Genomic DNA, 12,768 nt, shown 5'->3' with positions numbered 1-12,768 from the left:
TAAACAGTCTGTGGCCTTCAGCCCAAGGGATGGCCCAGGGACAACCTTGGCAGCAGGAAGTGGCGCTGGGCAGGAGCCCCACCTGGACACAGCTGGAGACATCTACCTGGCCCTTCAGGAAGGTGAAGCAACACCAGGGCTCTCGGCAAGCAGAGCCCCAGGCACCTCTGGCCTCCAGGCCCTGGGACATGTGACCTGCCAGAGTCTGGGCAGGGCTGGAGTGTGGAGTGACGGGGAGTGGGGAGCGCAGAAGACGGCCAGCCCCGGGGTCGGGAGGGGGCGCAGGGCCCCGCCTGCCCATCAGACCACAGAGTCCTGCTTCTGATTTCCTTCACACCCTTGGTGTGTCACGGGAGGAGAGGGGACAGTCAAGGAGAGGCCCCTTTAGGCCAGACAGGCCCCGGGCCCAGGAAATGCAAGGCTGGTGACTCATCCTCTCCCTGGTCCCTGCCACGGTTTTTGGCCAAGGCAGGAAGAGGAGGGGAGGCACTTGGGACAAATCGAGGACACGGGCATTGTCCACAGCTGGCCCTTCTTCACCTGCGGTGGCTCCAGAGTCCTGGGGGCCTGGTCAGGCCAGCCCCTCCCACGGAGGCCGTGTTCTATTTGGGAACCCCAACTCCGGCTCAGCAGGCCCTCCTCTGAGCCCCACGACGTCCCTGGGAGGAAGGTCCTCTCCTGCTGGCTCCTTGCCGTGGGGCAGCTTTCCCAAGGTCAGCCCAGAGAGGGCGGGAACGGGGGCCAGGGGTCCGTCCTGCTGCAGAGGAGCCCTGGATTCCTCGTGACCCTAACCCCGGGCAGCAGAAGAGGCCCCTGGTGAGCCGGGTTGTTCTAGAACAGACTGGAAACGACCCGGCTCCCTGAGGACCTGTCCCTGTGTCGCTGCCCCAAACCCCCCTGGGCCTGGAGGCCGCAGGAGCCTCTAATGTCAGTGAGGCTTGGCCTGGGTATCGAGGCTGGAGGCCAGCCTCCTCCTGCCCGTCCAGACTCCACAGATCCCCCGGGGCCCACCAGAGAGGCCATCCTGATCCCGCTCCCGCGAAACCCAAAGCAAAGGCCATGTTCCCTCCCAGCCTCGGTGCCCACATCCGTCAGCAAGTCCTTAGAGCGGCAGGACAAAGGACCCGCCATCCCCCAGACATGAGAACCACCGGGAGTCCCCCCGCAGCTGGCCTCGGGGGCCAGACAGCCAGGGAGACAAGCCACAGAGCCACACGCCCTCTGTTAACTGCACACTCAATTAGCCTGGGGTCGTCTGGAATCTTCCATGGCCCCCTGTTGGAGTCCAGCACTGAGTCTGGGAGGGCCAGGGTGCCCTCCAGGGAAACCAGGAGCACCAGCCCTCCCCGAAACCGCTGGGAGCCCCCGCTCCCTCCTGGCAGCCCCTGCCTCCCGCCCTGCCCACAGGACACCCCACGCTGTGGTGCCCCCGACGTCCCCCTGCTCGCTGCTCTCTCGGCCTGAAACCTCTATTTCCAGCCAACTTTCCTCCAGGCACCCCCTTAACCCAGCTCCGATCCCCGAAAGCGTCTCCTGTCTGTCCCTGTAGCCCTTGGCAAGCTAAAGGGGCCTCAGTGCAGACAACAATCAGCCCTCGGTCACAGTGGCCCTGTGTGCGTGTTCCCCACTGAGTGGACGGTGAGTGGAATGGTCAGGGGAGGTCAGGACCCGTGAGCACCATCCCCCGACTCCCCGACCTGCAAGCCCACCTTCCGAGCAGACAGGACCCCTCTGTCTGCCTACACGCCACCTGCCACTCAACTGAGCCCAATATCCCATGCTCCTAGCATACAGTAGGTGCTCAATAAATGAACCATGTCCATGGAGACTCTCTTCTCTACATGGTCTCACGCTCCCTTTCGGAGGCTCAGCTGAGAAACGGGAGTGTGCACCAGCTCAGGCGTGGCCACACTTATCTCAGGCGGTCATTGTCACCCCCAGTTGGTATATTATCTCTAAGGACAGACTGTGACCTCTCCCAAAATATACCTGTCCTTCCTACCATGAAGAGGGGGACTTTGCTGCTCCTCCCCTGATTCTAGACTGGACTGGTCACTTTCCAGGATGGACAGGAAGTGGCAGAAGCGATACCCAGCTAGTCCCAAGCCTGATCTCAAGAGGTCAGGTGGCTGCAGATTTGGCAGAGCCTGAGCACCCAGGCAGAGAGGTGACCACCAGAGAGACGGGCGGGGGGGGGGGGGACCTGCATCTCTGACCAGGTCCTGTCCAGGTCAACACCGTTCACTTCAACGTCCATTCAAGATTCTTCTGGGACCTGCTGGGAAGGAAGGTTCCAGATTGAGAGGGATCCAATCCACTGTCAAGAGAGCAAAGCGGACCCCGTCAGGGACCTGTGGGGGGGCCCCGCAGCGCCATCTGCACCAGGAAGGTGCTCCCTCCTGACGCGTTTAAACAGGGGACTGGGAGGGACAGTGGGGCCATCGGGAGCAGGACCAGAAGCAGAAACAGATGTTTGGAAAGGGGCGGAAATGGGGCGAACTGAGCCACACTGAGGTCACAACGGCTCTTGCAGCTGAGGGGACACAGGTAACTCAGAGCCCAAGAAGTCTCCGGGTTGAGCACAGCCTGGCGGGCAGCTGGTACCTGCCACTAGGTGGCCACACGTGCTCCACCAGGAGCCCCCAGGGAGCTCGGCTCCTGACATGGGGCAGAAGCGGAAGGGTCCCCACGCCCGGCACAGCGCCCGCCCTGGAAGCCTGAATGGCCAGGGGCTCATGTGGTCACCCCAAGCCCCGCCCGAGCAGCCGCCAGGTGCTGGAGTCTGGCTCAGTCCTTCTCCTTATCGACCCCCGGGAAGCACTTAGTAGCATTTCACAGCCAAGAGCCCACCCTGCGCCACCAGGAGCTCAGCGGGTAAAGCAGGGACTCGGCCCCAGTCTCAATGACGGACGCCCAAGGCTGGGGCCAAGGTCAGGCCTCAAAGCCCAAGTCCATAAGGCACACGGGTGCAGACCACAGTAGGGGGTACCCCTGACGGACAGGCAGAGGGAGGCACCCCCGCCCCAAGCCCAGCAAAGATGTCTGCATTCACGGAGCATGCCCATGCAGGGCGGTGCCCAGGTGTGCCCAGGTGAGCCCGGTGTGCCCAGTGTGCCCAGGTGAGCCCGGTGTGCCCAGGTGTGCCCAGGTGAGCCCGGTGTGCCCAGGTGAGCCCAGGTGTGCCCGGTGTGCCCGGTGCAGGGCCTGCCCCCCCATGCTCACCCCCTCCCATCAGCTCCCAGTCGCTCATCCCTGATTTCCAAGGTGCAGAATCACTTGTGCCAGTTGTTTCTTGAGCCTGGCTCTCCGCCCACCCACCTCCTTGCACAAGTGCTGCCCTCAGCAGGAGGCCGCGTGCCTCAGGGCAGGATCACAGAAACCCCAGTCAGGTCCTGAGAAAGCAGAACTGATTCCACCCCCCCCCCATGGCAGCTGGCGCCTGCTGACTCAACTTCTGGGGCTCCCATCAATGCCAGAGAATGTGTGAGGCTCAGACAAGCCAGGCCCACGGTGGTCCCCCAGGGCCCCAAGGACCTGCTCCGGCCTGGGGACCCAAAGTTGCAAAGCACCAGGTGCCCCCGACCCAGACTGGCAAAGACAACGTCCTCACTTTCCTGAGAAGGTGATAATAGGGTGCTTTCTTGGAGCCGCCTGGTGCGCCCAGGGCTCTGTGAGTGCTGGTCACTCCATCCCTCCACAACGTGGAGGGGGAAGCCGAGGCTGTCAGGAAGTCAGGGCCTGCATTCCAGAGCGGGCCCCAGAGTCTACGGCAGTTCTGGGACCGGGCAAAATGACTGCCCCTTGGTTCCGTCCAGCAGTGCAAGAAATTCTGCTCTTTCTCCAGAATGCTCACGTCCGTTACTCCAAAAAAAAAAAAAAATGCAGGGACACCAAAGACAGATGAATCAACTGATTTCCTGACACTGCCTCAGACCTGAGCCCAGAAGCAGCACAAGTAGCTTCCACCCGTTACCAGGCCCTCTCTCTGCATCCCAGGCCGGGCCCAGTGCCTCCCTCTCCGCCGTGGATCTGGAAAGAGCCCAGGAGGGGCCAAGAGCGCAGATCTTCATCCCACCAAGAGACCCGGGACTGTCACTCCCCTAACCAGAGCCTCACTTCCCTCATTTCTAAAATGGGAACAAATATAACTGCTCAAGGTCCACAAGGGCACGGAACCCACCTTTCTTCATGGGGTGGGCCAAGAGGGGCCCGACGCACAGTAGGCGTTACTGGGTGTTTGTTGAGTGAATGAGGAAAAGTCTGTGTTGCAAGCTTCTCCCTCCAGGGCCAAGGGTCAGGAGGCAGGGCTGAGTCACCGAGTTTCCTATGTCACTCAAGTCCTCGTCCTGCTGTGGGCTGTCCACACAGGAAACGCTCCCAGACACCCGCGGTGGGCCCAGCCCAGCCAAGCCCCAGCCCCACCCAGGACCCCGACCTGCCCTCCCACACCGCCCTTTCTTGTTTCTCGTGGCCAGTGGCTGTAATCCTGTCACACTGGGCTTCCCCGGGCCAGGACAACCACCCAGCTGCCTCCCAATCAGGAACTTCGGCCTGTTCTGGGAACCCTGCAATAATCTTGAGCTTTGGCTGCCCTTGTGCCCAGCCCTGGGGAAGTCCAGCCTGGACGATCTTTACCCTGACCACATGCACACACACGTCTGTGCTCGTGAATGTTCCGGTGGAGTAAGATTTTCTGAGTTCGAATCCCAGTTCTTTTATTTAAGAGCTGTGTGACTTTGACAAAGTCCCTTTACCTCTCTGAGCCTTGTTTTCCTTATCTATAAAGAGGCAGTGATGATCCTGAATCCTTTCCACGCAAGATCAGTGAAACAAATGATGGCTATAAAAACTTTCAACTCCATAAATGTAAAGCACTCATTAAAATTGTCATCCTTGGTTTGATTCCCACCCCACCCCGCCCAGTAGGGAGAGAAAATAGCCATTGTACAGAGAAATTCATGATTAGGGGCCTGAGAATTGCCTCCTTTGCAACTCGATTGGCCACAAGCCTAGCTCCCCCAGGAGCAAAGGGAGTCTGCTACCCGAGCCCAGGTGTTAGGACGTGAACATGCCATTGCCACTCTCTCATCTGCCAGTCCAAGGAGGTGAGGGGGCCACAAGATGGGTCACTGAATTACCGTGAGGACGAGGAACACCCTCCATTCAGAAGCACCTGCCCTAAGCCAGGCACAGTGTTATGCACCTGCAGTCCCCACTGCTCAGGCGGCAAGGCAGGAGGATCAAGGGAGCCCAGGAGTTTGAGGCAACAAAGAAAACAACCTGTCTCAAAAGGTGGGGTGGGGTAGGAGGAGGGAAGAAAACAAAAAGAAGAGTTAAAAAACAAACACCTGCCTTATAATGAGCATGTCTTGCTAATGCCATTTATGTGTTTGGGCCTATTTGTTACTGCAGACCACCTTAACTAATACAACCTCCCTATTTAGAGATTAAATGATTATGACCAGATACAGGGAACACCTTGCCTTAGTTCACACAGCAAGTCTAATAAAGGTCTAGAAGCTTGATCTTTAGATCAAGTAAATGAAGTAGATTTCCAGTTTTCAGCCCACCCCAGAGAGTTAAGTGATTCTTGGAGGTCCTTCAGAAATGAGAGGCGGGTCGAGTGAGCTGCGGCCTGACATGCTCCATTTTTGTTCCAGAGTAAACTGTACCCCCTGTTTTATCTGTTTTCAAGTTGCACCTCCCAGCCAAATTTCATTTGAGAAAAGGCTTCTGCGGCTTAAAATGATTTCAAAGTTCTCCTCGCTGGGGGCTTGCTAACATGATCCAACTCTCTGTGGTGCCATAAGACAAAGTTTCACTTCTTCTCCACCAAGCCTCCCGGCCTCAATTGCTGACACAGAACATTTGACTTCACAGAAACACAAGGGTATTTGCTTAGAAAGGGAAAAAGAAACCCCCATGCCCAGCAAAGAATCCAGGAACCTGGAAAAAGGACAAAAAAAAAACAAAAAGATATTCAAGTACTCTGGTTCTCAAGTTTTAGGGTGCTCCCATCTCCCCAGGAGTTGGTCCTAATGCAGACACCAGTGCCTCACCTTCTGAGATTCTGATTTCCAACTCTAAACTCTGAGAAACACCATCAATGATTCTTATCCAGGTGGTCTGGAGATCACAGGGCAAGATGCTCTGAGTCTAGTTCATAGCCTTGCAGAGGCAGCAATGGCTGCACAGGCACAGAGAAGCTCAAAGAGAACAAAATAGGCTTTTGGTTTTCCTGCATGTCAGCAAGAATCTATGAACTAATCATCTATTTTAAAGATATTAATAATCTATTGTAAAAAATGTATATTTTTTTTCTGTTTATTTATTTATTTATTTTTGGTACCAGGGATATTGAGCCCAAGGGCATTGAAGAACAGAGCCTTTTTGGTATTTATTCATTTGGAATCAGGCGTCTTGCTCTTGCTTAGGGCCTCACTAAGTTGCTGAATCTGGCTTTGAACTCATGGTTCTCCTGCCTCAGCTTCCAGAGCCTCTGGGATTCCAGGCATACACCACTGCATCCAGCTTCATTTCTGTATGGCTCAGATGAATGTTACAGGTCTAAACAGCATGGTAGTATAAAAATGATGACAAGAAGTATAATGAATACCTGGATTTGTTTGGACAGTATTCAGAATCTGTGACATCCTGGTGTTAAATGAAGTAAGAGTTCAGGCAACGAGTGTATTAGTTTCTTGTTGGCTGCTATAACAATAAGTACCACAAACCGAGTAAGCTAAAACAGCACAGATTTGTTAATACTGCCTACCTTACTGCATGATAAGCCTCTGCGGGGTGCTGTCCGTGTATGGTCCCATTGAATCTTTATCATTATCCTACAAGGTAGCTACTATTCGTAGCCCCATTTTATAGATGAGGGAACCGAGGCACCAAGGTAAAGGATAACTTGCTTCTGTCACTCACTTGTCAGGTGGCCATCCAGTTCAAACTGACCCCTGGAGCACAGTGCTGATGGTGTCTTGAGGAGATAGAGCCTCAGAAGCCCCTCTGGGCCTGGGTCTTCTACTCTGTGAAACAGGTGTGTTCCTGCTACCTTTATCATAAAGCCATGGAGCAGACTCAAGAGAGTCATCTTAATAAAGTGGCTTGCAAACGGAGATGTCAGTGAGTAAACACCTCAGAGATGGGACTTTAGTCCAGCCCCATTTTCCAGATGGAGAAACTGAAAGCTGGTTACTCCTCACTCAATCAATGCTCTTCCATGAACCTATCATGGGTTAAGTTAGTTCTTGCACAAAGGACTGAGGACACAGAGAAAGAAAGTGATACTCAAGGTCTGCAGGAGCTCCCAGGCTACCAGGACAACAGACCAGACAAGTGGACTTTCCACCTGAGCCCCAAAAGTTCAAGTTAAACCCTCCTTCTTAAGAAAATGCCAAGCCACCCGCTTCCTGCACCAGATGCAGCTCAACGTGAAGACGTCCAGAGAGCAAGAGCTGCAGAGAAGGTTGCTCTTGAGAAGGAGGCAGGTGTGCAGAAGGGGAAGTTGGGCTTTCCTTAACAGAAAAGAAGGCCAGGCTCTCCTTGGCCGCTTCCTCGCCATGTGACCTCAGACCTGTGATCTGGCCTCTGCGAACCACAAAGTGCGGAGCAATCCAACTTCCATCCAAAAGCAGCTAATAGATCGTTGCAATGTGTTGTCTATTTGTAATTTGGCCCAAAGTTCGTTTTTCTTCGAGGCTCCTCCCATTTAAAATGCACAAGGATGAGGTGGGGGGGGGCGGGTGTGGAATATTTTCAACAGAACACACTGGCACAGGAATCTTATCCTTCATATGCAAAGAACTCCTAAATATCAATAAAAAAGAAACACATGTTCCCAGGGGTGGAGAATAGGAACAGAGTTGAACAGGATAATCAAAGAAGAGCGAACCATCAACATTAATAAGAAATGCACATAGAAGCATCTGGATAAGAGTCTCAGGTCCTCAGGTCCAAGGGGTGGGTAACTGAGATGTGAGAACCCTGCGCCCAGATACAACGCCACAGAGACTGTGAGCTGGCGCCACCCACCAAGAGGCAAAAGGGTCCAGAGACTTACAAATAGGCCGCAGTTGCACCCCTGGAAAGGGGTCCCCAAGACAAACGCAAAAGATGACCCACCGGGGAAAGCGTGGCACCTTCAAAATAAGGACAAATCTGCCGCCAGGCGCCCAGGGGGTTCCGGCCCTTCCCACGCAGCCCTCCACACGTTGGCAAAGACGGTTCAGGGTCGGCGGCCAGGGCCCAGCAGGCTTCCCACCCAGATGGTGGGAGATTCTGCGCGGCCACCCGTGCATGGGGGTCCCCATCCCTACAGGACGCCGTGTCCCTGCTGTCCCTGTTGGTCGGCTGGTAAACCGCAGGCGTTACGTCTGAAATCTGAAAGTGGCCCGAAAACCCTGCCTGTGGACAAACACCAAGTCACCAGAAGGTGGGCGCTGCGTCCCCGCGGCCCTCCCGCTCCCTCTGGAAGACGTCCAGAAGCCAGCCCGATACCTTCTCCGTCCAGGACACTGTGTCCCTGGCTTCCTCCGCCTGGTCACGGGGCTCCTCGGGTGGTGGCTCTCGGTCCCTGGGCGACCCCCGTGGAGTCCCCCAGAGCGCAGCAGCCCCCACGAGGCTTCCCGGGAGCCCCGCTCCGTCCGAGCCGCTGCCCTGAATGGGACGGGGACCGGGACGGGGACCGGGACTCAGCCAGAGAAACAGCTGGAGGGAGGGGAGGAGGAGGGGCAGGAAGCGGGCTGCGAGGGGAGGGCGGGTCGCCAGCTGCGCGGGGGGGGGGGGGGGGGGGCCGCGGGAGCCGTGGGTGGCAGCGAGGGCCCGGGCGACCCGCCCCTGGCGCAGCTGGGAGCCCGCCCACCGTCTGGGCGCAAACCGGGAGCAGACGCGCCCCGGGCTGCTCCCTGCCAGGGACCCGCTGCGGGGCGGCTTCTGTCCCCACCCGGGGCTTGGGCCTCGGTGCGTGCTGCCCCCACCTGGGAACGGCTGCTGCCCCTCTTGGTGGCCGGCACAACCTGGGACCCTGTAAGGGGCGCTGGGAGACGCCAACTCTGGAGGACCTTGGACGTCGCCGGTGCCTCCGGGACCTGCCGCCCCCGCCCCGCCCCCACGTCGCCCGGGGCGTCCTGCGCTGGAGTTCCACCAGCCGGGGCCGCATCTGGCCAGGCCAGGCCCTGGGCTCCTGTGCAGCCGGGCCCCTGGTCCCCGGGTGGGGACGAGAACATGCAGCCCTGCTGGGGTCCCTCCGAAAGTCCCCGGGGCTGCCTGGCCAAGGACCCTCCCCCAGGGGCTTCCAGCCCACCCAAAGGCAGGGGTTTGGGGCGCCCTTGGGAACATGGCTGAAAAGTTTGGGGTTTCCTCCCTGGGAGCGAAAGGATGTTTTCGTCTCGTTGTTTGCACTTTTATTTATCAACAGGATTTTGAAATTCAGGGCCTGCAGACAGGCTGGGGCCTGGGAGAGGCCAGGGCGCAGGGAAACCTGTTTATACCCCTGGAAACGCTCTCAGGGGTCAAGATGGAGAATCGGGCTCCAGCTTCACGACCCCCGTCCGCCGCCGGGCTCTGGAGTCCTGCAGATTTGTGATAAAGGGACTCCCAGTTCTTAACATTCTAGAACTGAAGTTCCCTTGACCCCTCTGGTCATCAGATGGCTAGACAAGGCTCCCAGAGATGCTCTCTGTGACTGGCAGGATCCTCTGCAGCCCACACTGTGCCTTTGCACTTTCTTGAAGGCCTAGAAGGGCGAGCTCCATTCTGGCCTGCCTGCCTGTGTGCCCTTGGGCCAGTCACTTAACTTCTCTGGTTCATCCAGCCCTCAAGAGCCATTTCCTGGGCTCCTTCTGTGTGCCAGGCCCAGGCTGGTGAGCAGGATGTCCAGGCCTCACCCTAGGGAGCCTGCCTGCTGGAGACTGCCCAGGAGGGATGGGATAGGGTGCTTCCTAATGACCCCTGAATTACCAGGAAGGATCCCCAGGGCACGTGTCCAGGACCAACAGAAACGAGGAATCGCAGAACATGTCCCTGTCCTAACCCCCAGATCCTGAGGCTATGCCACCTCCCTGGTGACAGGGAAGGCACTTTGCAGATGTGCTTTGGACCTGGAGATGTGGAGGCAGGGTTGGGTCCTCCAGGGGGTGCATTGTGGGAAGGGTCCCTGTGGGAAGGTGGGAGGCCCAACGGGGAGGAGGCTGGTGATGGAGGAGCAGGGAGCCAAGGAGCTGGCAGCCTCTGGTGGCCAGGAGAGGCGAGAAGCACAGTCTGCCCTGGAGCCTCCAAGAGGGACCAGCCTGCTGTCCCCTGGTGATACCCTGAGTCTCGGTTTGGACCTTGGGCCTCCGGAACCACAGGAATCTAACCTTGTGCTGTCTTGGGCCACCAAGTTCATGGGGATTTGTTGTAGCACCCAGAGGACGCGGAGCTCAGGCGCTGGCCTCTGGGGCAGGCGGAGCCGAGTGGGAGCCCCTCCTCCACCTGCTGGCTGTGTGACCTTGTGCCACTTCCTAGCCTCTCTGAATCTCAACGTTCTCCTCCTCCAATGGGAGGAATGGAGCACTCACCGGAGACCAGACCACGGTGGGGAACTCAGCGCGGGATCTGGCAGGAGGCTGAAAGCCGCGAACGCTGGGTTTCCTCTCCTCCCCGTTGGGCATTAGGAAGCCGTTTTTCCCAAATGAGGGAGCAGCCCTTCCTGCAGGCGGGCGGCCAGCAGACTCCAAGTTCACCAGGCAGGAGGGCCCAGCAAGGCGGTCCTCAGGCGTCCTCCCACCCAGACAGAATCCTGTCAGGTTGGCAGTGTGCATGCCGCTGTCTGGGGGAGGCCAGCCTCTCCTGTCCCGGAGACCAGGTTTGGGGAGGGGAGGGGGGGAGGGGAGGGGAGGGGAGGGGAGGGGAGGGGAGGGCGCTCCCTGGGCTCTGCACACATCCAGGGGGAGGGAAGCGCAGAGAAGTTGGGCCTCGGGAACCCAGGGCGAGGAGGCCGGAGGAGGAGGCTGGCCCCGGGCTCTCTTCCAGGCTGGGAAGGGTTAACACACGGAGGGGGCCCTGGGAGGGTGGGGCACAAGGAGCCCCAACTCCGAACCCTCCTGGTGAGGGTGACAGGGGTGGCCAGCAGCCCCAGCCCCTCCTCTTGCAAGACAGCTTTCCAGGGGCCTGTGACCAGGGAGGGCCCTGCAGGGGTGTTTCAGCCCCTTTCTCTTGGAACCCCAGACGGGATGGGAGGGGGGATGGGAGGAGCTCAGGAGAAGGGTGACTGTCTGCCAGCTCTCAGTGACAGGAACCCCAGGTAGCCGTGTTCCAGCCAGTGAAAAAGAGGCCCAGGGAGGGTAAGCAACTGCCCAAAGCCACACAGCAAGTCCTGAGCCACTGCTCGATCACTGTAACTCCCAGAGGGCTTCCCAACCCCCACTCCACGCGTGCACACATGCAGGTAAACACACGAGCACACGCACAATCATGCACGTGCATAAGTACATGCTCGCACACGTGGACACCCTCATACATGTGCATACACACGCACTCACCTATACTCATAAGCATGCACACTGCCCACGTGCTCACATGTACACACATTCACACTCTCATATATGCGCACACTCGCACACGCACATGCACAGAAGCTTCCTGTGCCCCAAACCTGCCCACCTCTCCAGCCACGTGCCCCCCTTCTGTTCGGAACCCACCCTGTGCCAAGCTGTTCCTTCTGCAAAGCTCACCCCCCACACCCCCCCACACACCCCCCCACACACCCCCCACTGCCGCCCTGCGCCCAGCCGCCAGGGAACCTGGGTCCTTTGAAACCACGCTTGGACGTCCTCTCCTCCAGCCGTGTCCCCCACCTGCCCGGCAGGGTCCAGCGCCCTCCTGCAGGGCCGTCCGCACGTGGCCACGTGTCCCTCCTGCTTTGCCACGTGGCCCTGTGCACCTCTGCCTCCCGCCCTGGCTGCTGTCCCTGGCTCCGCGGGGCTGACCCACACTGGGGTGTTCCTGAACTGAGCCCCTCCCCAGGGCCAGACACCAAAGCCACTGAATCTTGAGGCAGCCCAGAGGTCAAGGGCATGACCTTAACACACACACACACACACACAGCTTCTGAAGTCAGAAAGACCTGAGTTCAAATCCAAGCCTGCCGCCGTCTTGCTGTGTGGACTTGGGCAAATCACCTCCCCTCTCTGGGCTTTCCTTGTCCCTTCTATGAAATGAAGGTCTGTCTCCTCCAGACCTGTGTGTCGCTGGCCTGCGCCTCCTTCTCCTGCCCCGCTGACCCCTCTGTCCCAGGGCCTGTCTCTTCTCCCTGCTCCGTCAGGAAACCCGAGCCCTCCAGTCTCCCAGGCCCCCACCCCAGCCCCAGCCCTCGGCCTCCCCTGACCACCAGCCTCCGTCTTCCTCTATAAAGGCCTCTGTTTTCCAGAAGCCTCTGTGTGGAACCCCAAACCCTAAGGTGAAAGAAATAAGGCCAGCCTGGGTCAGATCCACTGCCCTCAGCACCCTGGTCCCCAGGGCCCCTGGGGTCACCATCAGAGCACAGCCGAGAAGCCTCCGGTGACCCCACCACGTCCCCTACTGGGGGTTGGTGACGAGGAATTCCCTTACAGCCTCCCCCGGAGTCACCAGTGACTTGTTCTGAGCCCCGCCGGCTCGGCCTTCCTCCGCCTCCCGTCCCTCCGCTGTCCGTCTCCCTGCCTGGCTTCCTGGACTGCGCCCATTTGGCCTATGGGAAGACGGAGGCCCCGGAGTTGCCCCTGGCCCTGGCCCTGCCTCCAC

General features: G+C 58.4%; 1 protein-coding gene across 2 annotated transcripts in view; it reads right to left on the bottom strand.

Annotated features, from left to right (window-relative positions):
* The window catches only part of Cmklr1 (chemerin chemokine-like receptor 1), a 36,628-nt gene extending 25,990 nt beyond the window's left edge, over window positions 1–10,638 (bottom strand). Inside the window, exon 1 of one of the 2 annotated variants that reach the window (XM_077105243.1) lies at window positions 10,566–10,638. The gene's annotated coding sequence lies outside the window, so the exon portion shown is untranslated. Of the gene's footprint in view, window positions 1–8,505; window positions 8,683–10,565 lie in introns of those variants that run through there. The other variant, XM_077105242.1, reaches the window with a different exon arrangement.
* Between the last annotated feature and the right edge of the window lie 2,130 nt (window positions 10,639–12,768).

The sequence above is a fragment of the Callospermophilus lateralis genome, chromosome 1, assembly GCF_048772815.1.
Source record: "Callospermophilus lateralis isolate mCalLat2 chromosome 1, mCalLat2.hap1, whole genome shotgun sequence".
Lineage (NCBI taxonomy): Eukaryota > Metazoa > Chordata > Mammalia > Rodentia > Sciuridae > Callospermophilus > Callospermophilus lateralis.
Note: the sequence above shows the minus strand (reverse complement) of the source record. Positions and strands in the feature narration are given on the sequence as shown.